Below are 25,405 nucleotides of genomic sequence, written 5' to 3'. Positions count from 1 at the left end.
TAGGCTCCATGTGATCATTTCCATCAGTCTGGTAAACTCAATAGAAATTACAATAGAAATTGTTTTATATGGTACCAGTAGTTTGTGTTTTAATTGCTTTGCTGAGTTAGGACAATACTCCGAGCCAATTGTACCTCTATATTGTTCCTGATAGGTACATACCTAACTAACTTCATTAGTTTCTACCATGGAACATTTTTTTCTGGTTGAGTATTCCTTATTATATGTATAGGAAATATCTCTCATATTTATAAAAACTTTCAAACACTATGAATGACATTCATTTTAGATGAAGGGGGAAAAAAACAAAGGTCAAGCTGTCCATAAGAGAGCATAATATGTATGTTTTCTGTAACAAGCTCAACCAGAACTGAAGACAAATAGCTGATGCCTCCAGCAGATTCCTAGAAATATAAATATAGAGTACCCAGAGAGCAAAACTATAAGTCACATATCTACATATGCCAAAAGCAGAACCTTCTGAACCTTGTTCAAAATTGTTAGGTTCAGGACCAATTTGTCAAAACACAAACAAATTTAGCATTTGTGCATGCAAATATTGATTTAGGCACACTAATTCCTATGTGTACCCCTAAAGTATGTGCCAATTTGTTTAAGCAAATAATCCTTAGACTGTGAGTTTTTCAAGACAGGGTCCATCCTTTCGTGACTTTCCAGACAGTGGCTAGCATATTGTGGACACCACCAAAAACAAATAATCACAGAATCATAGAACTGAAGGACTGGAAGAGACCTTGAGAGGTCATCTAGTCCAGTTCTTGTACTGAGGAAAGATCAAGTATACCTAGACCATCCCTGATAGGTGTTTGTCTAACCTGTTCTTTAAAACCTTCATTGACAGGCATTCCACACCCTCCCTTGGAAACCTGTTCCAGTGCTTAACTATTCTTATAGTTAGAAAGGTTTTCCTAATATCTAATCTAAATCTCCCTTGCTGTAGATTAAGCCAATTACTTCTTGTCCTACCTTTAGTGGACATGGTGGAGAACAATTGATCATAGTCCTCTTTGTAACAGCCCTTAAAATATCTCAAGGCAGTTATCCGATGCCCCCTCCATCTTTTTTTTCTCAAGACTAAACATGTCCAGGTTTTTTCACCTTTCCTCATAGGTTTTCTTAACTTTTATCATTTTGTTGCTCTCTTCTGGACTCTTTCCAGTTTGTCCACATCTTTCTTAAAGTGTGCCACCCAAAACTGGATAAAATGTTCCAAGTCAGGCCTTGCCTGTGCCAAGTAGAATCATAGAAGATTAGGGTTGGAAGAGACCTCAGGAGGTCGTCTAGTCCAACCCCCTGCTCAAAGGAGGACCAACTCCAACTAAATCATCCCAGCCAGGACTTTGTCAAGCTGAGTGGGACAACTACTTCCTGTATCTCACATACAACACTCTTGTTAATGCACCCCAAAATGATATTAGCCTTTTTTGCAACTGCATCACATTGTTGATTCATATTCAATTTGCCATCAACTATAACACTCTCATCCTTGTCAGCAATACTAGTGCCTAACCATTTAGTCTACATTTTGTATTTGTGCATTTGAATTTTCCCTAAGTGTAGTACTTTGCACTTATTTTTATTGAATTTCATCTTATTGATTTCAGACCAATTCTCAAATTTGTTCAAGTCATTTTGAATTCTAATCCTGCCCTCCAAAGTTCTTGCACCCCTCCCATCTTGGTATTACCTGTACATTTTATAAGCATACACTCCAATCCATTCTCCAAGTCATTAATGAAAGTGTTCAATAGTAGGGGACCCAGAATTTACCGCTGTGGAACCCCACTTGATACACCCTCCCAGTTTGACAGTGAACCATTGATAACTACCCTTTGATTGTGGTGTTTCAACGAGTTGTACACCAACCTTATAGTATTTCATCTTGTCCATATGTCTCTAGTTTCTTTATGATAATGTCATCTGTAGCTGTGTCAAAAGCCTTACTAAAATCAATATATATATCATGTCTACTGCTTTCCCCATCCACCACGCTAGTAACCTTGCCAAACAAAGAAATTAGATTGGTTTGGCATGATTTGTTCTTGAAACATCCATGTTGGCTATTACTTATTACCATGGTATCCTCCAGGTGCTTACAACTTGATTGTTTAATAATTTGGTCCAGTATCTTTCCAGGTATTGAAGTTAGACTGACTGGTCTATATGTCTCTGGATCCTTTTTGTAAAGATAGGCCCTATGTTTGTTGTTCTCCAGTCCTCTGGGATCTCACCAGTTCTCCATGAGTTCTTGAAGACACTTGCTAGTGGTTCTGAGATTGCTTCAGCTAGTTCCTTATGTATGCAAGGATGAACTTCACCAGGCCCTGCCAACTTGAATACATCTAACTTAGTAAAATATTCTTTAACCTGTTCTTTCCCTATTCTGTCTTGTGTCTTCCTTGTTTTTAATATTAATTATATTAGGTATGTAGTTACAATTAACCTTTTTTAGTGAAGACTGATGCAAAATAGACATAAAACACCTCAGATGTCTTGATGTTATCCATTATTAACACTTCTTCCCTGCTAAGTAATGGACTTGTATTTTCCTTCTTTTTCTCTTGCTCTTAATGTATTTATAGAACCTCTTCTTATTGACTTTTATGTCCCTGCTAGGTGTCATTCATTTTGTGACTTAGCCTTTTGATTTTGTTCCTACATCCTTGCACTATACTTTTGTACTCATCCTTAGCAATTTGTCCATGTTTCCACTTTTTGTAGGATTCCTTTTTTTTTATTTTCAGGTCATTAAAGAGCTCCTGATGGAGCCATATTGGCCTCTTACTATGCATCATGTCGTTCATTCTCATCAGGATAGTTTGCTGTAGTGCCATTTAATATTGTCTCTTGCTGTTGATTTCTGCTTTTTTGAAGTCTATTGTCCTTATTCTGCTGTGCTCACGCCTTCCTTTCCTTACAATCATGAAATCTATCACTTTCACCCAAATTGCCTTCAACCTTCAGATTCCCAATCAATTCCTCTCTGTTAGTCAGAATCAAGTCGAAAATGCCTGTGCTTCTGGTTACTTCCTCTACCTGCTGAAACAACATGCTGTCCCCAATGTATTCCAAGAATGTATTGGACATCTTGTGTTTTGTTGTATGTAGCCTGGGCAATTAAGGTCCCCATTCATACCAGGTCTCATGTTTTAGATATGTTTGTTAGTAGTTCTCGAAATGCTTCATCCACATCCTCCTCCTAATTTGGTGTTCTATAGCAGTGGTTCTCAACCAGGGGTATGTGTTCCCCTGGGGGTATGCAGAAGTCTTCCAGTAGGTACATCAACTCATCTAGATATTTTCCTAGTTTTACAACAGGCTACATGAAAAGCACTACTGAAGTCATTACAAACTAAAATTTCATACAAACAATGATTTGTTTATACTGCTCTATATACTATGCACTGATATGTAAGTACAATATTTATATTCCAATTGATTGATTGATTTTATAATTATAATTATATGGTAAAAATGAGAAAGTAAGCAATTTTTCAGTAATAGTGTGCTGTGACACTTTTGTATTTTTATGTCTGATTTTGTAAGCACGCAGCTTTAAAGTGAGTTGAAACTTGGGGTACGCAAGACAAATCAGATTCCTGAAAGGGATACAGTAGTCTGGAAAGATTTTCTAGTAAACCCGTACCACGATTTCCCCCCGTTTTAACAATAATAAACAACAACAATAATTAAATGTAGTGGTGATGAAACATAGGTTTAAAATGATCATATATGTTTACATTAAAATATATTGCTAATTTTATTTTGTGTTATCAAATTTACAAATAGTAAAATTAATGTAATTCAACTAAAAGGAGAAATGCAATTTATATGCAGTAGGGCAAGTGAATAAGGATGTTTAGAAGACAAGTTCACAGTCCTGTAGGGCTCTAAATATTAAAAAACAACAACAACAACACTGATTCATTGCACTTTCATTTCTTAAAAAAAAAGATTATTATAATTTTCTATGGTGTGTATTTGCTATATAACAGGTAAAAACAAAATATTTAACTTAAACTCTGGCATTCCTTTTAACAAGGTGTCACTGAGACGTTTTAAAATACAACACAACACAAAGAGTTAAGATAATATTTACTAGCAAGTGTGCTGGAGAGGATCCAGCCTGATGAAACAATTTCAAATGCAGTCAGTGCTGGCAAAACACCTCAAGTCCAGCTTATTACTCATTTGTTATATTCTTTTGATTGTCTCATAAGCTCTTTTTTGATGAGAAAGTTGAAGAAAGTTTTCCAAATCCGCAAGAAATTCTCCATATATTTTTCTCAAAGGAAATGATTGCTTTTAAATCTGCCATTCATCTCATCCACATAGGATCAATGTGGATTTTCACATGACGTACATCTTTTAGCAATCAATAAAGTGATGTTGAAAAGTTTAGCTTGAAAATTGCAGTAACTAAATGTATATGTAACTTTCATGTAAATTATATAGTTGTATCTGCACAATATCAAAAGTTGTTTGAATCTCTTGTCATCAGAGTCCAAGTGATTCTGGGCAAGAACATATCAGTAATAGATATTAAATCTTATGGAGTTTGCATTTTTGACAAGGAAGAGGATGTGTGTTTCTTTCAGAAAAGTTAATCTCTTGAGGATAAATACATTCCCTGCACAAAGTGAAATTGGGTTATTTTATATGAGATAGAAATAGAAATAGGATTTTTACAAAGATTTAAGTAGCAAAAGATGGAATCTGAAATAATGCTATAAAATTATAAGTCTGAGGTAGTTCATTAGTGACAACACTAGTTAGTTATATCTACCTTTGAGTCATGATAGTGACGATTATTATTATTTATTTATTTAGTCTCATCAGATCGGATTCTGTTCTCAATAACAATGGTGTCCATCCAGAATAATTTTGCTGAAGTCCAGGAATTATTCTGGAATTAAGCTGGTGTAAGGGAGAGGCAAATCTGATCCATAGTCTTTCTTGCCTCTAAAATGAGTTATTGATTATAATTAGGCTACTCAAACTTATGAGACATTCTGGATTGTTATATAGAGGCTGAGGTTTTTCACAAATTAATATTTTCTAGCTCTATTTGCACTAGTTTAAGATCAATCTAAGCCTAGCTCCACCCAGTTTTGGCCTTCTACCCCCACATAACCCTCTCTTCTGCTGCTTGTCAAGAAGAAACCTAGAAGACACGTACCAGCAGGTGATGTGTGTCACTGAGTACTTATTTACATTTAAAACGCTGTAGCTGAGCCGGCGCAGCACTTCAGTGTAGACGCTACCTACACTGACGGGAGGGATTCTCTTGTTGGTGTAGGTAATCCACTTCCCCAAAAGGCAGTGTATAGATTGATGGAAGAATTCTTCTGTCAGCCTAGCGCTGTCTACATGGGGATTTAGGTTGTCTTAACGATGCCATTCAGGGATCTGGATTTTTCACACACCTGACTGATGTAGTTAAATCAACCTAATTTTCTATTGTAGACTAGGCCTGAAGAAAATTAACAAGGCAATGGGGGTTTCCAATGGCTTTGGTTACTGTTTTGTATATTCCAAAGGGAAATGTAGGGGTGCACATTGGATTCAAGCAAACCGGATCAATTTAGAAAGAAGCGTTCACTGTCATGGCTGTTTGGCTAGACCAAATGTCACAAAGTAGGAGTATAATGTTAATCAAATTTAATCTATCTCCTTTGTAGATTTGACTACTCCTGTACTTATGGAGATGGGTGCAGTAAGGGAAGGCTGGAGATCTTTTTGGTATTTAGAGAATAACTGGGATATAACAAACACTGTTATCTTACCTTCCTGAACTAGGCAGAATAAGTGAGGAGTAGATGACCAACTCAGACATGCATTCTGGAAGCTATGCCAGAGCAAGTAGCACAATCTGTGCACTATGTTCCTGGTACAGTGAATTTGAGTACAAAAGAAACCTCCCAGACCTGGGAGATATCTTTAACCCTGTGGGATGAATGGGGAATTGAATTTTTTTGCCAGCCCTTACAACTGCAAAATTGAAGGTATTCCCAAGAATATGATGGGAAGGAATGTATTTTCATCAAGATATCTTTGCTGTACATGTACTCATTCCCCACACTTCCCAGTAGTCCAGAAAGAGGTACTGAAAAGGTAATGAAAGACCATCCAGAACCAAGCCCTCTGATCCTACCTCGCTGTCCGTTACATCAGGTAGAAAAACATTTCATACTAGGGTTGAGATTCTGTGCTCCACCTCTAACAGGTGCACCCTAGAACTCCCAGTCTGGAGGAGGGAGAGCTATGGTGGCTTTAAGCCTCGGGGCCCTGTGAGCTGTCACATTGCCTGGAATCTCCACAGAACTTTTGCTGTGGCCCTGCCACCGATATGTCTCCCCTACCCAGGAAAACCCTAATGTCTCCTATGTGAGAGCTTGTGAGAGATACTCAGGAGGTATCCTTATAGCTGTCCTCCACTGTGTCTGTGTTGGGGAAATCATCCCCTGCATGGAAACAGGACTTTTAGGGCTCTTTTATGCCACTCTGTCCCTTTTACAAGATGTAAAGAGGTCAGAGTAGGTGTGAAGATCTCACCTTTTTAACTTTTTCCCAAAACTAAAAACATTACTTCCATATTGATACCAATTATTACCTCTCTCTCCCAAAAATATGTGTATGGGTACATGCACATACAAAATATTGGCCAACTCCTACCTGAACTGCTTATGTAAGTAGTTGGTTAGATACTGTGATGATGGCCACTATAAAAAACCCTAAAACACAGATTGAGTTGCCCTGTTAACTTAAATAGGAGTATGTGAATAAGGCAAGCAGTTTTTGGCCCAGTATGTATCTTGCATATAAAATATATATTATATATTTATAATTATTTAATTTACTCCTCAGGCAATCCTTTTTTCCTGTTCAGACTATTAGAATATGTGCACTCCAGTGCATCCTATTTAAGTCAACGAGGTTGCATGAGTGACTGAGAGCAGCAGCTGACTTGTTATAGTTTTCATGTCCTTTGTCTTTTTTGCAAATTAATTTACCTTTAGTTAATACTGATCATGGACACTCATCAAAAATGAGAAAAAACCACCCTTTTCAGTATACTTAAATAAAAGAGGTGAAGTCCTAATTATTCTAGACATTGAGCATGAAGGTTGCCTCATCCCAAAGTAATGAAAGTTATTTTTTTTTCAGGGAAAAAGGAACAAGGAAGCACTCAGTGATGAATACAGATCATCATGAAATTACTTCACATATGCTAGTTAAAGAGACAAATAACCATAATTTTCTTATATAATAAAATGGAAAAAGTAGCATATACATTAAGCAACTTTTTGACATCTCTTACTTTAAATCTAAATGCTGATATTTGCTCTGTATTCTGCACTCTAAATTTTTCATTAACTTGGATGCTCACACTAAATTTTGAATTTGGGTTTCAAAAATGTCCCCAGGTAGAAAGTGTTGGATAGCTGAAGCTAGAGCTTCAAGTCCAGAAACGCTGCTTTGACTGGGTTGCTGGTAGCAGTTTTTTTTTCTTTTTTTGGTTTTCAATAATAAATTCTTGTAGTATACAAACATTAGGTACTCAGAAGCATAAAGTTGGTCTTCTGTTTTCTCAGGTCACAAATCAGAACTTGCAAGAGCAACAGCCTTTGGTCGTCCAAACAAATACACTAGTCATTGACTGAAAACTTTTCAAAAGTCTCACCTTTGAGTCTTTGATATCTCCTGTTTAGCTTGTACAGGCACCACCCTCTTAGCCTCCAGAAACTGGGACATAACCAATGCAAACTACTTAAAACAGAATCATGTAGCAACATCTATGGTGTCCTATTAACTCAATGTCTATTCTAGTTGAACATCTGGTTTTCCTAAGGAGATGAACCAGTAGGAGAGAAGCTGCAGGGAGGGCACCAAAACAGATCCTTTCCTTTACCTTCCTCATCCACTGTCTCCACCTTTCTTTGATGTTTCTTTCCTTTCTTTCATTCTCTTGCCACAATTTGGCCTTTGTTTAGGTCTTTCAACAGACTCATTGTCTCAAAAGTTATGGTCTCATACTTATTACTTACTAGATCAGTTCCTCCCTTATCTCAAGATCAGTCCCTTCCTCCTTTGAAAAAGCAAAAATATGCTTCTCTAGGTACTTCTTTCTGTTCCAAAATTCCAGTTATTGCAATTGCACTATTTCTCATCTCCTGTGCTGCTCTAAACCTTTAGAATGGGAGGCTTAAGTCTCAAATTGTTTCTCACTCCACTTACCATTCTTTTCTTAATCCTCTCCAATCCACTTTTATTCTGGTCATTGTACCAAGGCAGCCCTATCAGTACTTTGCTTTTGACTAAATCAGGAGATTTCATTTTGGCTTTTATCCTTATTGACAGGTTTCAGAGTAGCAGCCATGTTAGTCTGTATATGTAAAAAGAAAAGGAGTATTTGTGGCACCTTAGAGACTAAGGTGCCACAAGTACTCCTTTTCTTTTTATCCTTATTGACTTATCAACAGATTTTGACACTTCTTTATTGACAAGGCATGTTTGTTTTTTCTAGTTACACTCCAATACGATAGCTTCCCCCCAACCCTCCATGTGTCTAAGAGGATATCTTGGGGTAACAACCTTTCTTTCACATCTCATTGCTGTCTCTGTAGATGTCCCAAAGGGCTTCTTAGTTCCCTAAACTTTTCTTTTTCTTTCAAGTGATTGCCTGCTTGATGATGTCATCTATGCTCAAAGTATCCAATATCATAGGTAAGTTCATTACACTCAGTTGTATTTCTTCTTTTTTCCCCTTCTCCATTAATAAATATATCTGTTTCTACCCTGTTATTTCTTGGATGAAAACCTGTTCTCAATTTTAAAATGACCAACCCACAAATTATTTTCCCTATCGCAGCTTTCTTTCATCCTTTCCACTTGCCAACTTTTATTATGGTCGACAATACTTCCATTATTCTGGTTGTTGGTTTTAGGAATCTTCAGCATTGCTCTTTTATCAGGATCTTCCTCTCCCCACTGTTATTACTCAGACTATTAAATCTTGCAGATATCACCTTCTAAATAGTTCAGCTTGTTGCCATTTAGCCAGGTTCGTCTTGGCAGATTTCAGGCTTTACTCTACCAGAAATCATGATCAATGTGTGTGATTTATCATTTAGATTTCTGCAGTGCTATCAGTCCTGGTCTTTCAATCTCCTCTCTTCAGCCATTTCAAAACTGTGTTGCACTTCTAATTTTTGCTTTGCTTTGCTGTTCAAATTGACACCTCCTCCCATCTCTCTCTTTTTCATTTTAGTTCGTTAACTTCCTACCCACCTGTGCTTTTGCTTTAAAATTCTCATTATTACATTTAATGATGTCCTGCATACTGGTAATTCCTATCTCTTTTCTTTTGTAAAGGATCATATATGATGGAGCTAAGAATGTCTTGGCTATTCGCTTTTCACTTTAACATCATTTAATATATTGGTTTTCAGATTTTCAGAAAAGGGGACAAGCTGGACATGTACTGAGTCATTTGCACATTCAGTGACCATGACCGCCTATGCGATTGTGGTAGTTGTTAGTGAAATGGAAGGCCAGGTTGGCAGCTGAGAAGCCAGACAGAGATGTACCCTCTATACAGGGCAGAACTGGTCTTCATGCCAGCCTATGTAGGGCTAGTGGGAAAAGTTACCTGAGGAGGAGGTTGGGGAGTAATTCATTGCAGGAAAGTGGAGAGTTTGAGGATCTGTGCTTATGCCCCAGTGCATAAAGAAGTAGAGTGGCTGCAACTGCTAGCCCATCCGGGGGTAGTGGTGATGGGGGAGAGTGAAGGGTATTGTGTGACAGATTTGCATACTGGCTGTGCATTGGGGGGAGCAGTTTCTCCATGGCATACTCCCCTTTTGCCTCTACCACAACCCCATAGGGTAAAGGTTGCACTGATTGAGAGGGGCATGTAGTATATAGAGCACTCTACAGCATGATCTCCTCTGGACTCCAGATAACCATGTGGGAGTTAACACATTTCCAGTCAATATTGTTTTCTGAAGGGTCGCCTCCCCACTGTTTGTATTGAGTAAGTGTGGAGTGGGGAAGGCGGACCTCTAATGGCAGCATGGCTCCTGGTGGAGCTGTGCTGCAACTGGGAAGAGGTCTACTGAGCAGCACATAGGGGGAGGCCCTCTTTGAGGATACTTCATCATCTCAGGGCTGGGAAGAAAGTTACCCACAGATCCCCAGGATCCTCAGGTTTGGAGACCTACATACCCTGCTCCTTTTACTGTTCCCCCAAATCACTCATAAAAACAGCCATACTGGGTCAGACCAATGATCCATCTAGCCCAGTACCCTGTCTTCTGATAGTGGTTAACGCTTCAGAGGGAATGGACAGAACAGGCAATCATTGAGTGATCCATCCACTGTCGTCCACTCCCACCATCTAGCAATCAGAGGCTAGGCCCTCAGAAGCTGTTGATTTTTTTTTTTGTCCCTTCACAACATCTCCTGGCAATGAGTTCCACAGTTGGTCTATGCATTGTGTGAAGAATTACTTCCTTATGTTTGTTTTAAACCTGCTACCTATTAATTTTATTAGGTGATCCCTAGTTCATGTGTTATGTGAAGAAGTAAAAAAAAAAAAATTCCTTATTCACTTTCTCCACACTATTCATGATTTTATAGATTCCCTGCCCCGTAGTTGTCTCTTTTTTCAAGATGAAATGTTCCAGTCTTTTTAATCTCTCCTCCTTCATTTGAAAGCTGTTCCATACTCCTGATCATTTTTGTTGCCCTTCTCTGTATCTTTTCCAAATCTAAGATATCATTTTTGAGATGGGGTGACCAGAACTTCATGCACTATTCAAGGTGTAGATATGCCATGGATTTATACAGTGGCACTATATTTTCTGTCTTATTATCTAGCTCTTTCCTAATGGTTTGTAACATTCTGTTCGCTTTTTTGACTGCTGCTGCACATTGAGCAGATGTTTTCAGAGAACTACCCACAATGACTCCAAGATCTCTTTCTTAAGTGGAAATCGCTAATTTATCTCCCATTATTTTGTACGCATAGTTGGGATTATGTTTTCCAGTGTGCATTACTTTGCATTTATCGACATTAACATTAGAGAGAGATTCTGGGAGTTGAACCTCTAGGAATTTCCTGGGATGTCTGTCCTTCCATGAGTATTTTCCTTGTATTCCTGATAAATCATGTATACGATTATTAACATAGGACGGAAATGATTTAGTCTTATTCACATTGGTCCAATGTCAAAAATTACACAAAATATTTATCAAGCTAGCCGCACCCAGCTGGAGGCCCAGTACTGTCAGTTACAATTAGTGAAGATCAATATTCACTTCCTGGGGAGAAGTGATTTTACTTTAGGAACTTTTTGACTGGGAGGTTGAGGAAAAGAGGTGTACAGTCCTTTTCTTTTAACAAACTCACTTTGGATTTGTACTTTACCAGGATTAATATAAAACTGTTTTGTGGGTCTTTATCTCATGACTTACTTTCATTTTTTTTCCTTCTAAGATAGAAGTCAGATTCTTATTTTAAATATGTAGTGCGTGTATTTGACTTAAAATATGCCAGCCTTTCATGGTCTTACAATTTTAAAGAAAAAGCCTATACATTATATTAAGATCCATAAATGATAAAATGATTGGATTTTGCAAATAGGTTTTACAGTAGGTTGGTTGCCCTACAAAATAATAATGCTAATGATGTGATGTCTGAGAAGCACATATATATATATATAGTGGCAAAACTAATAATCTCCAGGGTGCTCCACTTCCATGAAACTCATTTCACATCTCATCCATTATGGAGGATCCATAATAAATAGTTCACTGTTCCTCTGTTGTGATATGGGGGCACCAAAGCCCAGACCCAGAAACATGAAAAGTAAAAAAGATCAGAACCAGTCATTTTCAAAGGCAAATGTCTGTGAAGTCTCCTTCTCATTTTACGAATGTGCGAATAATAAAATTCTTTATGGCAATATCACAGTTGAGAACAAAAGTCAGTCATTTCTCTCAGATTTCCATATGGATTAGAATAAAACTTCCTTCAGATGGGCTGTTGCTGCCTATACAGGGCCAAAATCTAATCTGTGTAACTAGTTTAAGTAGAGTAACTCCATTGCAATAAATAATTACTCCACGTTTACCCCAGTTTACAGTAATTGAGATCAGAATGTTGCCCACATTAGGAGTCACGTAGGCTCCTGCAATGTATAATTTATTCTTTTAATCTGATTTTACTTGTAGGATATATATTTCATTTAAAATCATTCATACAAGAATGGAATTTGGCCCACGGGCTGCATGTTTCAAAAGAAGGCTAGACATGTAAGAGAGCCATCATAGTTAATCATGTGCACACTTCAGATGTCCCTTAAACCCAACCATCCAACTCCCTCTTTCTTCAGTAGTCCTCCAAGTTCCATTTTGCTATAATTAACTGATATAAAAGAGGCAATAGTTGCTACCCATCAATGCCAGAGGCAACCCACCAAACTCTCATGCTATGTGGGCTCATCAAACTGCCATTTCAATATGTAAGATATACAAGCACTGAGACCAGAATAGCATAGTTATGAGAGTGAAGCCTTCTTGAAGTCAGTGCTGTAACCATGTTAAATGACTGATTGATCAGCTAATTAATAATCTGCTCTTTGTGATTGAGTGACGTCTGACTGAGGTGGGTGTTTGGTATTGGTCTCATACAGTTTTAAGGTAAAAAGGGTATATAAATCTTACTTACTCGCATTTTAAAGTATTTTGGTTGTGCATTTTCTTTTTGACATATATGCAATATGGAAGTTATAGTTTTTAAAACTTTTTTCGAACAGTCCGTCAGTCAGTAATATAGGCTTTGGCTGAGGGAAATCCATTAATATGTCTATGCACAGCACAAGCTAGATTTCTTCCTTTCTACAATTATCACAGTAGGGAATGTTGAGTTGTATCTTCATCATTTGTAAACAAACAGCTAGTACATGTTACCATTGTGGCAGCATTTGCAATATGAAAATTATCTCAGCAAATAATAAATGCTGTTTTGCAAACCCCAAATAAATCGACATAATCTCTCATGGAAATAAAATCCTCTTGATAAAAACAGCTTTTCAATTTAAAAAAAAAAGCGAGTCACCCCATGTTTCACTCTGAATCAAAACAAACCTAGAGAGATAGATACTGTTTTCTGCTATATCTTTTCATTTTTCTATATTGAGAACAAATGACTGGTTAAATATTGACTAATAGGCATAAAGACAATGTAGATTTTTATCTAAAGTGATCTGAAAACAAAGATAACAATAAGAAAACCTCCAAACCTGTCAATAAGCTGATGAGCTTTCTTTTCCTGACACATCCTTTGTCCATTTTACCACTTGGTTTTATAGCTTTTGCAAAACAAATGAGACCATCAGGACATTCTCTTGTTAACAGCTGAATCATTTGTTAGAATAATATGCAAAACAAAAGAATATTTTAAAGTATAGAATATAAATGTATGTGTAGTATATAACACACACACACAGAGATATATATATAGATATAAATTTTCTACAGCATTAGTATTTAAACAATGTGGTAAAGAAAGGGGAACAATCCCTAGCAATGATATTAAGCATTCCCATGGAGCTTAGCTTGTGCAACACTTAATCACAATAGCTATATACCAAATCCATTTAGACTCTGGCATTTCTTTTTATCAAGTTTTACTTTTATCCACATATTGAACTTCTTTAATGGAAATTACCCATATGCCATACTGTGCATGCTTGACTTATTCTGCATTTGCTTAATGGCTTCATTTTGTGATTTAAGTTGACTTTGTAGGGACAAAGCAGATGAACAATATCTTGATAACAAGGATGGCCTAAGAAAAAGCACTCAGCATCAAAAAATTATAAATATTTTAAAACTGTAAAGTAATATGAAGGAGACTTATAAAGGTTTAGCCCGGAAGTTGTGTCCACCCAACTAATTTTGTTTGTGTCAAAAAAGAGATAATATTTCAAAGTGAAAGGGCCATGCATCCATATAGCTCAATGAGTATCTGTCATTTGTGTATGGAAAGTTTGTGTTATCAGGATCATGCTTTAAGTACCTATCACAGAAGTAGTAACGTTTTCTGTATTCCTGAATTTATGAGGAGCTGGTGCCAGCTGCCTCATTACATCATACTGAAACTATTCCAGCATTTGAGTTACATGTTTGGAAGCACAGCATTTTAGAAAACATTTTCATACTTACAGACCCTGGACAGGAAACACATTCCACTAAGTTAATGATATTTTGGAATGAGTTTGCAATTAAGACTTTAAACAAAAAGACAAATAACTCTGACTTGACATATGACTCAGACAAAAATCTTGGGGGGACGAAAATTTTATTTAAATGACAAAAGAAAAAAATAACAGCAAAAATTCTCAATGTCAATGTACTTTTTATATCTTTTCCTGTTCTTAAAAAATGGTAGGCAGTCTGGTGGCAAACCAACACAAGACTTTCAGTTTGAACTAATAGGGCTTTAATGAACTTAGAATAAATTAATGATGCATAGGTAACACATTTCATAATGTTAAAACATAATATACTACTTCAGGGGGCGGCCACTATACAAATTAATTTTGATGGTTGCCTATACATTTTTTCTCTCTAATTATATGACACGAACCACCATGATGGCTAATTTAAGAGTCAACCCTGTCTGGTTTGTTTTCATTCTGGCTAAAGGCATTTTACCAAAAGAGCTATATCAACTTTGAACAAACCACATGAACATGAAAACAATAAACAAAGAATTACTTAAAATCCAATCATATACATTGTAATTTGACATGATAGACTGCTCTTTGAAAGTTCATATTTCCATGACAAACAACCAGGGCTGGGACAGTGCTACAAAGAAAGTACTTACTATTGCATAATGGCAGGTATCATTCCTCTCTTAATTACTCCAATTTTGCAAAACTAAAATACTGCCAAGGTGCACCACCCCCATGAGATTCAAATTCTGACAAGTGCCGTTTTTGGAAGCCCTTTTTTTTTTTTTTTTAAGATTTGAAATATGATAAGGAGCAAAGAGATATTCTTCTAACAAGAGAGTGGCAGGTTTGAGGAAAGTAAACCTATTGTAATGGTTTATGGAAAGGATAAAATCTCCTTGAGCCTTAAAAACTTTTGAAAATATTATACATTTGTCTGACTCTGCTTAAAATATAATATTTCTAATACTAAACTGAGATAAACAGTTGTCTCTAGTAGACACATTGAAGTAAATATCTTTTCCTCTATGCTTAATATTCTTCAGTGAGGTCCCAAATGATCATCTGCAGAGCATTCAAAATGTGACTGGATTATCACAACTTCAGGCCTGGCTGCATAATGTTTTCTTTGTTTGCCAAATACAGAAGCCTTTTTCACACTGGAGACAGATTAGGTTAAATCTCCTCTTTTTTTATCCGAATGATTCTGTTTTAAAAAGGTGTGGCTTTTCTGAACCTCTGTTTACTGACAGGAAGATGGGTTCCACATCTTCATAGCACTACATACTAATAAAAAGCACGTTAGACCAGAAAGGACGAGCCATGCATCTCCTCATTGCAATTTAACACAAAATGGTACTAATTGCAGTTTTCTGAATATTTATCAGATGTTGCAGCACTTAAAGGAATGTACAGCATTTATTTTCAGCTGTTTATGTAATTTAGCATGGACAAATCAAACCTGCTGAATTTCTGAATCTGTTGGGGCTGTCAGAGGAATATGTCATAACTACCTCCTTTTACATTTTTTTCTTTAACCCCCCCCCCCCCCCAAAAAAAACACTACTTAATCTGTGCTCAAAATTATCTCACAATGATTGTGAAAACAGACTTTTATCCTGTACAAAATGCAGAGGAGGACACTTTGAGGTAACATTCCCCTTGGATGGAAGTTGGGGAGAGGAGCAAAAACACTATGCTACGTGTGCCTGCAAAATAGCTATATAATCACTGGAAAATGTTAAAAATGCTTATGGAAGGCTAACTATATGAGCATAAAATGTACAAAGCTGTTATTAACACATTTATATTGCAGAGATAAACGCCACTACTATGAAGGTTGAATTTGTATCTGTAGCATTGTGTTTAGGGAAGTTGATTTTAAGCTGTTAGCATCTATTATGTCAATTCTCTCTTCATTACTGGAGCTGTTCTCTGTGTGATCTGTTTTCACAGAAAACTTTGCTCTGAGTTTAAAGCAGTGGAACTCTTAAGTTCAGATGAATGATAATGAGCATTGTCAAAAGGCAGTAACATTGAGTCCCTGGCCCTTGCTGCTAGGCTGAGAGCTGCAGGAGTTAATTGTGTGAATGGTAATGAGACTGAGCAGGCAGCAGATGCTCGCGTGCCTTTACAATCCAAATCCCACCAACAAATTCCTCCCACAGAAACTTTGAGGGACGTCTTGGCACCCTGGAGATAGTGATAGACCCAGTCTGTGCCACATGCCACCTGCTAGATCCATTGTTTAAAAAAGAAAAAAGAAAAAAAAAGCCTATTACGATAACAAAGTTGTTTGCTGTCTCTTGCAATGACTTTATGGCACCAGTTTTACCATATTGGAGCGATTGAAAAAAGAAGGAACATCTGATTCTTTAAAGAGAAACATTTGTATCAAGCACTGTTAACAACTTACTTAGAAAGCCGGATGTTTGGTATATGTTGCATATTCTGCTGATAAACCATGCCTGCATTTTCCGTCCTATAACTCCCACTGAGCCTGCTTCCTACCACAGGTTTACATTTCCACATGTTTTCCCATGACATCAAAACAGCAGAACATATTTCTTTCTCCGGAAAAATTAAGAATAAAAAAATGCAGATGATCTCATTGTGGTGCTCTACAAATATGCATTACTTTTAAAACAAACCCGAACCCAGCCCCCCACAGTTTTGGTCCTAATTCTCAAAGCAAGGCTGGGATTTTTATTTATTTATTGATCTATGTATTTTGGAAGGGAGGAAGGCCTTTGATACAGTTATTCCCCCCATGACAATCCTTTGTAAAGCACATTTGCTAAAAGCCACAGTGGTGAGATGTCCAGATTCTGCCAGCTTGCCTTTGCCTGTGAAAATCCATTTGTCTGTGTATGAGGAAGCAGAATCAAGAGTCCTCTGTGCAGCAAAATCTGGGGCCAGATCTTTGGCTCTAGTATAGTTCTTTTGAACTCCTTTCAGGCTGACACAATTGAACATAATTAAAAGTAACCCAGAGGCTGCTCAAAATCACTCCAGGGTCTGGAGTGGCTCCTATCAGCCCTCACTGTCCTCCAGCAGCATTAAGCAGGGCTCTGAAACTGCTTGAGGAGCTGTCTTTTTAATTTTACCTATAATTGTCTGAAGTTTTATGAGAACTTGCTAGATGATGTGAGCTGCAGAAACCCTTGCATTAGTTGCATGGTAACTCATGCAGGTGAGAGTGTCTGAGGCCTTTGGTATTTGCTGCATAGATGGTCCAACACGTATTTCATCTGGTCTGAAGAATCTTAAGTACAGATTGTGCTCTTCCATGGTAAAACTTTCATAGAAGGGTGTTAAGGGGAAGGAAAACTGCCAAATTATTCCATTAGGAAGGGGGGAAGGTTTCTTCTCCCTGTGGAACATGCTATGGATGCATGCCCCCCGCATCCTTTTGGTCCCATGATATGGCAAAACTGGTAAATGTAATTCTGTGCTGTATTAGCAGGAGTGTCATATGTAAGACATGGGCTGTAGTTGTCCTGCTGTAATCAGCACTGGTGAGGCCTCAGCTGGAGTATTGTGTCCATTCTAGGAGCCACGCTTTAGGAAAGATGTGGACAAATTGGAGAGATATAGAGGAGCGCTCCAAAAATTTTATAAGGTTTAGAAAGCCTGACTTATGAGGAAAAGTTAAAAGAGGACATGTTTAGTCTTGACTAAACAAGACCGAGGGGGGACCTGGTAATCGTCTTCAAATATGTTAAGGGCTATAATAATGAAGATGGCAATCAGTTGTTCTCCAGGTCCACCGAAGGTAGGACAACAAATTGGCTTAATCTGCAGCAAGGGAGATTTAGGTTTGATATTAGGAAAAGTTTTCTAACTATAGGGATAGTTAAGCTCTGGGATAGGATCCAAGAGAGGTTGTGGAATCCCTGTCACTGGAGTTTTTTTAAGAACAGATAAGACAAACACCCATCAGGAATGGTCTTGGTATACTTGGTCCCTAGGTATACTCGAGATCTTTCCAGTTCTACATTACTATGATTTATATGATACACAAGAGGCCAAGACCACCCATGTAGAGACACTGTGCTATGTTGCCTCTGAGCCTCTGGCTTTTCCTTTCTGGTCCCTAAATGTGAGGCTACAGTGAAGCTGTTCTATCCGTGGCTGCCCACTGGATCTCCAGTTCAAAGTGGGAAACTTTCCCCACTGTGGAAGGGACTCTGGAAAAACTAATACAGCTTTGGCCTGCAATATCTTTCCCTGGAAATCTCTGTGGAGCTCGTGGGTTGCCCATATGTGTTCCCCCAGATCCCATTGAATGGGATACTGCTCAGATCAGCATTGGCCTGACAAGTTCTTACCCACTCCCTATGCACTGATCCCAATCCCTGTGGGGAGGGCTCTACTTGTTCCTAGGAAGCAGGTGCCATAAAAACTGCTACAGTCTCCTTTTTGTGTAGGGCAAGAAAGATCTATATTTGGCTCTTGCGGACACAATTATGAGTCAGTTACTGGGAAGCAGGATGTGAAAGGGCAATATGTTAATGCCACACAAGTAGTTAACACTAGGATGCTGATAATACAACCCTAACCGAAACCTTTTGAATTTAGGGTAATAAAGTACTTGAAGGAAACATGAGGAACATGTTAATTTTTTAGGTGCTGGGATTTGTATTTACATGTATGCAGTGCTGCCAGAATAGGGCGGGCATGGCCCTTCCACTTTTTGAAAGTGGATGGGCCTGTCCTGTCCACTCTTCCCCTTGGGGCCTGACCTCCTCCCAGCCAGGCCAGCGGCTGGAGCCCAGCTGGGGAGACCAGGCAGCTATGTGGCGCCACACCATGGACCCTCCACCTGCCCAGGGTTGGGGGGTTGAGAGAAGCCCCCAGACCATGTCCCTACCCTGCGCAACCTCCAACCACCCCAGGCAGGAGGGTTTGAAGCTTCTCATAGCTGCTAGTGCGCTGCGCATGGCTCTTACCTGGACCCGGGGGGGTGGGGGGGGAGACACAGCCCGGCCATGGTAAGAGCTGTGCTGGCAGCTGTGGGGAGCCGCACCATACACCCTCCACCTGCCCTGGGCTGGGGAGGGGGGGTCTGCAGGGTAGGACATGGACTGGTGGCTGCGCTCAAACCCCTCACATCAGGCAGGTGGAGGGTCCCCGGCTCCCATCCCGCTCCAGCTTCCGGCTTGGCTGGGAGCGGGGCCTCGGGTGGAAGAGGAGGGGCGGGGAGGCCTGGCTCCTGCCCCGTTCCCCCCCACTTTTGGGTGGGCTTTGCTGTCTTGCATGTATGAGACCAGATGTGGGAAACTTGAATGCTACCGCAGTGCCATCCCACACATGGAGCAGAGATATTATTAGTGCTTCAAACAAATTTTTTTAGATAGAACCATGACGACTTCTGTGACCTCTATAGTCACATTTTAGACAGAAATGTTAAGATGTTATGCTGGGGAGAAACCCAATCCTCACGATTTTTTGAGGTTGATGGGGGAGGAAAATGAAAAAGGGAAATAAAGAGAGGTAGTCACATGATTTTCCTAATGGGGTCTTGCTTCTTTAAGCATTACGGAATAGAAATTTGCAACCATTCTTCATATAAATGCCTTTATAAATAAGCCAAGCATATATTGTTAAAATAATTTGCTTCTAAACACAGAAACTGATAGTGCTAAAAGGCATTCCCTGTTCTTAAAAGTAATTGTGGATGAAAAGAGTTAGGAGATGATATTCTAGTCTGTACAAGGAAATAAGCAAATAATATTACAATTGGGTTTAGAGTGATCAAACAGTGCAACTCACATTACGTTCTATGCTAGCTGAACTATTCCTGCAGACAATGCAGAGGTGCCCAAAGATATAGGCATTTGTTTTTAATAAAGGCTTGGTAAACTACAAGTCCAATGTATTTTCCTCTCTTGCAGTTTGGTAAAACTTTGAGAGATATTGCCCAAGAAGGCATTTTCCTGCCCATTTTCTTGCCCCAAAATGTCTAGGTACAGTATTTATCACATGTGAAATACGTAAAGGTTTAACTTGTTCTTTAATGCAGCCTTGCAAAATGGCGATGAAAATTTACTCACGCAGCAGAAAAATCTGCTTACTTACCCTTTAATGTGATGATTGATGATAATGAAAAAAGTAATATTTTAAGTCACCTGTCAACAAAATTTCTCACTTATAGGCAGGTGGATAGTAGGATTTTGCAAGTGTGATATAATTTAATAAAAAACTAGATTTTTTTTAGGTGACACTAGAGAAAGTGAAATGTGTGGATTGATGGCAGGGGAGGTAAAAGACACAGAAAAGTTACCCAGCCTACTACCCTGTGATATACCTCAATCCTGAACATGAATTACTATTTCTAACTATCAAAAACAAGTTCAGTCTCAGTGTCATAGAATCATAGGACTGGAAGGGACCTTGAGAGGTCATCTAGTCCAGTCCCCTGCACTCATGGCAGGACTAAGTATTATGTAGACCACCCCTGACAGGTGTTTGTCTAACCTGCTTTTAAAAATCTCCAGTGATGGAGATTCCACAACCTCTCTTGGCAATTTATACCAGTCTTCCCTTCTCCAGACTAAGCAAACACATTTTTTTCAGTCTTTCCTCAGAGGTCATGTTTTCTAGACCTTTAATCATTTTTGTTGCTCTTCTCTGGACTTTCTCCAATTTGTTCACATCTTTCCTGAAATGTGGCACCCAGAACTCCACAATACTCTAGCTGAGGCCAAATCAGCATGGAATAGAGTGGAAGAATTACTGCTTGTGTCTTGTTTACAAAAGTCCTACAGATACATCCCAGAATGATGATTGCTTTTTTTCAACAGCGTTACATTGTTGATTCAGTTAGCTTCTGATCCAGTATGACCCCCAGATCCCTTTTCGCACTACTCTTTCTTAGGCAGTCAGTTCCCATTTTGTATGCGTGCAACTGTTTGGAGTACTTTGCGTTTGTCCTTATTGAATTTCATTGTATTCACTTCAGATTATTTCTCCAGTTTGTCCAGATCATTTTGAATTTAAATCCTATCCTCCAACCTCTCCCAGCTTGGTACCATCCACAAACTTATAAGTGTACTCTCTATGCATTATCTAAATCATTGATGAAGGTATTGAGCAGAACCTGACACAGAATTGATCCCTGTGGGACGCCACTAAATATGCCCTTCCAGCATGACTGTGAACCACTAGTAGTCACCTTATAGTAGCACCATCTAGGTTGTATTTTCCTAGTTTGTTTCTGAAAAGGTTATGTGAGACAGTATCAAAAGCCTTAATGAAGTCAAGATATATCACATCTACCACTTCCCTGAAGTTTTGTCGTCCTGTCAAAGAAAGCTGTTAGGTTGGTTTGACACGATTTGTTCTTGACAAATTTAATCTTTTTACTCTTTCATCTTTCTGACATTAAATCTGCCACTTACGATATTAACTATGATTTTTTTTAATGTGGACGTTTGAACCAGTACTCTGAAAAGCTCTGTATCTCTTCATTTATGCCTCTGCCAATCTGAGACTTGGTCTTGACTAAAATAAAATATTTACTATGGGCCAGTTTATATCCATGAGAGCTACAGGTAGCGAGGCCCATCTTGCAGATCAATTATGGCTTGCATGGCAGTGAGCTCCAGTTGGTCTGCGGCACCTTTTCTCTCTTCTGAGATCCCAAAGAAGTGCAGTCAAAATTAGTGGGAAGTAAGGTTTACTAGTGAGTAGGGTATGTGTCAGTTACGGTTGGGTCACATTTTCAATCTTTTGGTTGCAGGTTAGAAATATACTTTTGTTGTTTTAAAAGGAAGCATGGATTCTTATGCACTCATATGACTCAGGAGCTGGGCCTTTAGAAATGGGCCAACAGTGCCTGTGCCTTATTCCAGACCCATTCTCACTGGTGACAGCATGTTGCACTCATTTCCCACAGGTGGTAAATGACTACATGAGAATTAACCACAACAGATCTTTCACATGTTGCTTGTAAAGGAATAGTGGGGGGCTGCTATAGATCCTTCTGCTCCATGCTATTTAGCTCCCCAAGGAGGAGAGAGCCAGCATAATTACTCTTGGCTACCACATCAAGCTGTAAGGAACATGTCAGGAACATGTCCAAAACCCACTGTACTCCAGAGACTCCTGTCTGCCAGACGAAGCTGAGCATAATATAGACCAGTCCTAAGGCTACTGTATATTACTTTGGGAGTCAAATCAGCCTCTGGGTAGTGCCAGGATTCAAGTGGCATCATGCCACCTTCTCCTTGCACAGCTGAAGCTCTGCATTGTGCTAGCATTTTAAAAAAAAAACCACAAGGTAGTTATGTGTGTATATACATATGTTATAGTACAAATTCTGCTCTTATTCCTGTAAATCCATTGAAATAATAAGAGTTAGTCTCTGGTGAAAAGGAAATTTGATACAATAAAGACACAGGCCCAGAGCATCCTCTTCTATGGAAATAACTGTGGGAGGGGTGTTAAGGCTGTAGGCACATTGGAAATGATCACACACCATAAAGCATCAAGTGTCACCAGAGTCTGCAGACAGCCTGATACATGTGTCAGCACACTCCTCTCAGTGCTGTTGTATCTCTTTGGGGTGTTAACTCCAAGAACCACTGCTCTGGGCAGCTCCACCAAGACTGCTACAGATAAGGACTGTACATGGCACAGGAGAAACATACAGTAAGTTCATCCCATTCACCTAAGCAGCGTCTGGGATAAGACCTGGGAGGCCTTCTTATTGCCATCCTTGACCTTCTGGAGGGATGAGTGGCTTTCTGCTGCTGCCACCAAAGGGAGAGGGGGCCGCTGCCCTTGGGCTTGAGTGGGTGCTACAGGGCCCCATGTTAGTGACTCTGCTTCTCTGGGAGGCGATGCTGGGGCCTTCCCTGATGCTGCCACACCAAGTAGTGGCAGAGAGGAAGTGGAGCCATTGGAGGCCTCATATTAGTAATGCCATATTCATATCTTAAGCATATTTTTATGAAGAATATGGAGTGTCACGCCACACAGGTCACATTACAAAAAGTAGTTTATGACTGGAAAACCATGAAGCCTGCTATGCCCCGCCTTGCACCATGTGTCATCATTTGCACCAGAGCAAAGTAAGTGAATGGCTGTATATCATTACCAAATCAGAATGATGGCCTTGCTTACAGAGGTAATAGCACCTTACAGCCCACACGGTGCAAATGCAAGGCAGAAGGCAATGTGAAAACACTCCTACTGTTTTTACTTTGGGAAATGTTGTTCATAAAAGAAGGAAAGAAAGAAACTCTGCCCTCGTTATGATGGAAATATCCTTTCAAATTGTACTCTTGATTGGCAAGTCTGTCTTTTGCATACGTTACAAAGGTGTTAAATCACATTTTATCTTGCTACATCTTGTGTGCTGGAGCATGGTATGACATGATGTGACGTGATGCAACATATGGCAATAAATCAGGGAATACTAATTTCATTGCTTTTATGTTGTTAAGGAGATGACTCTTGTTTTTATTTATTTTTTAAAATCACCTTGTCCCTGGTAAATGATTGTTCCTCCAACATAAGTCTTTACTCCAATACACTTACTGTTTAGGTTTTAGGTGCCATAATGCAAGTAAGTCACTGAGTTTTAGAAGAACAGATCCTGCTTTATTGAATACTCAACAAAACTCCTTTGAGAAATGAAACAGACTTTAAAATGTATAGTCCAGAAAAATAAATCCATATTTGGCTAAGAGCAAAGTTATGTAAACTGATGGATACTGTAGTGTCTGAAGTGGCGCCTGGAAGTTTAGGTGAGTGGGAGTACTGTTTGGAATCAGTTTGTTTTCTCCCTCCAGGTATGACACTTAAGTATTTAAAATGTAAGTTCTAAGAAGAACTTTGTGGTGAATAGACATCTATTAGAGTAGAAGTAAGCAAGATTACTCTCCAGGAGGTTAGCAGCACTCCACTCACGTGCCTAACAACATTCACAATACCACATGCCATAAGAAGTTTCTGCTGGCTGCACGTGGAACTCTCTCCTTTCTTTGTAAGCAAAGTCTGCCATGTCAAAGGTGGACTGGAGTTTAAGAGACACTCAAACAGAACTCTTTCACTGGATACGTGAGGAATTAGCCTGGAGGAAACTCAAATTCCTCATCAGCATTTTACAGTCCAGAGAGCCTAAAATAAGTATCAAGTTTAGAATGATTAACAGATTGTTGCATTTAAAAAACAAAACAAAACATATTTCTGTCATCAGTCATAGGTTCCAGTGAGTTCCTTTTAAAAAGTAAATTTTGCCAGCTTATTCATCATTTTAGTTCAGAATACAAGATGAGGAACAATACACTATCTCAGTGTTTATCTTTATTATACGTACATATCATTGGTTGCAAGACAATATAGACATACTTGGTGATTTTAATAATAACTTGATCGATGATTCCAACTAGTTTAAAAGAAAGAAGCAGCATTATAAGAGCTGTATGTAGATATGTTGCTATCTAATAGTAGACAGATTAATATCTCTGAAATAGATTGTGATGATGAGTATAGAATGTCTGGTTTCAGAGTAACAGCAGCTCACGAAAGCTCATGCTCAAATAAATTGGTTAGTCTCTAAGGTGCCACAAGTCCTCCTTTTCTTTTTATAGAATGTCTGCATGCAAAGAGATATAAGAGAAGAACAACAAATCTTGCAACACAAAATAGCATTTCTAAATTCATTAAACAGTTACTCATGTGAACACCTTCCTTGTGGATATGCATTAATTTACACCATGTTTTAAATATTTCAGTATGTAGCACTGAAATTATTTTTCATTATGAATTATTCATGACCTGCACTCTTCTTGTTTAAAATGACGTTTTAAAAACAATAAAATACTTTTAATTAACATTAGGAAGAACATTTAAAATGAACCCATTTCTCCAGTTACTGTCAAAAAAGAAATTGCACTTTGAGTTTTGGAAAAAATGTTTTAGGAAGGTTTATTAGGGCTGCAAGAAAAGCGGCCCATGAACTAATGGAATTAGCTTATCTTTGAATTCTCTCCACCCCAACTTAGAATGGCTACTAATTCCTTTCTTTGCTCTTTTGGTGTTTGCAAAGGGGTTCCCGAAAGCCTGAATTGATATAATTATTGGCTTGGATTGTTAGAGATTTAGGCCAGATGGCTATGGGTTTCTAA

Source organism: Chelonia mydas, chromosome 4 (genome assembly GCF_015237465.2).
Source record: "Chelonia mydas isolate rCheMyd1 chromosome 4, rCheMyd1.pri.v2, whole genome shotgun sequence".
Classification (NCBI taxonomy): Eukaryota; Metazoa; Chordata; order Testudines; family Cheloniidae; genus Chelonia; species Chelonia mydas.
The sequence above is the reverse complement of the archived record's forward strand: the minus strand, read 5'-3'. Positions refer to the sequence as shown.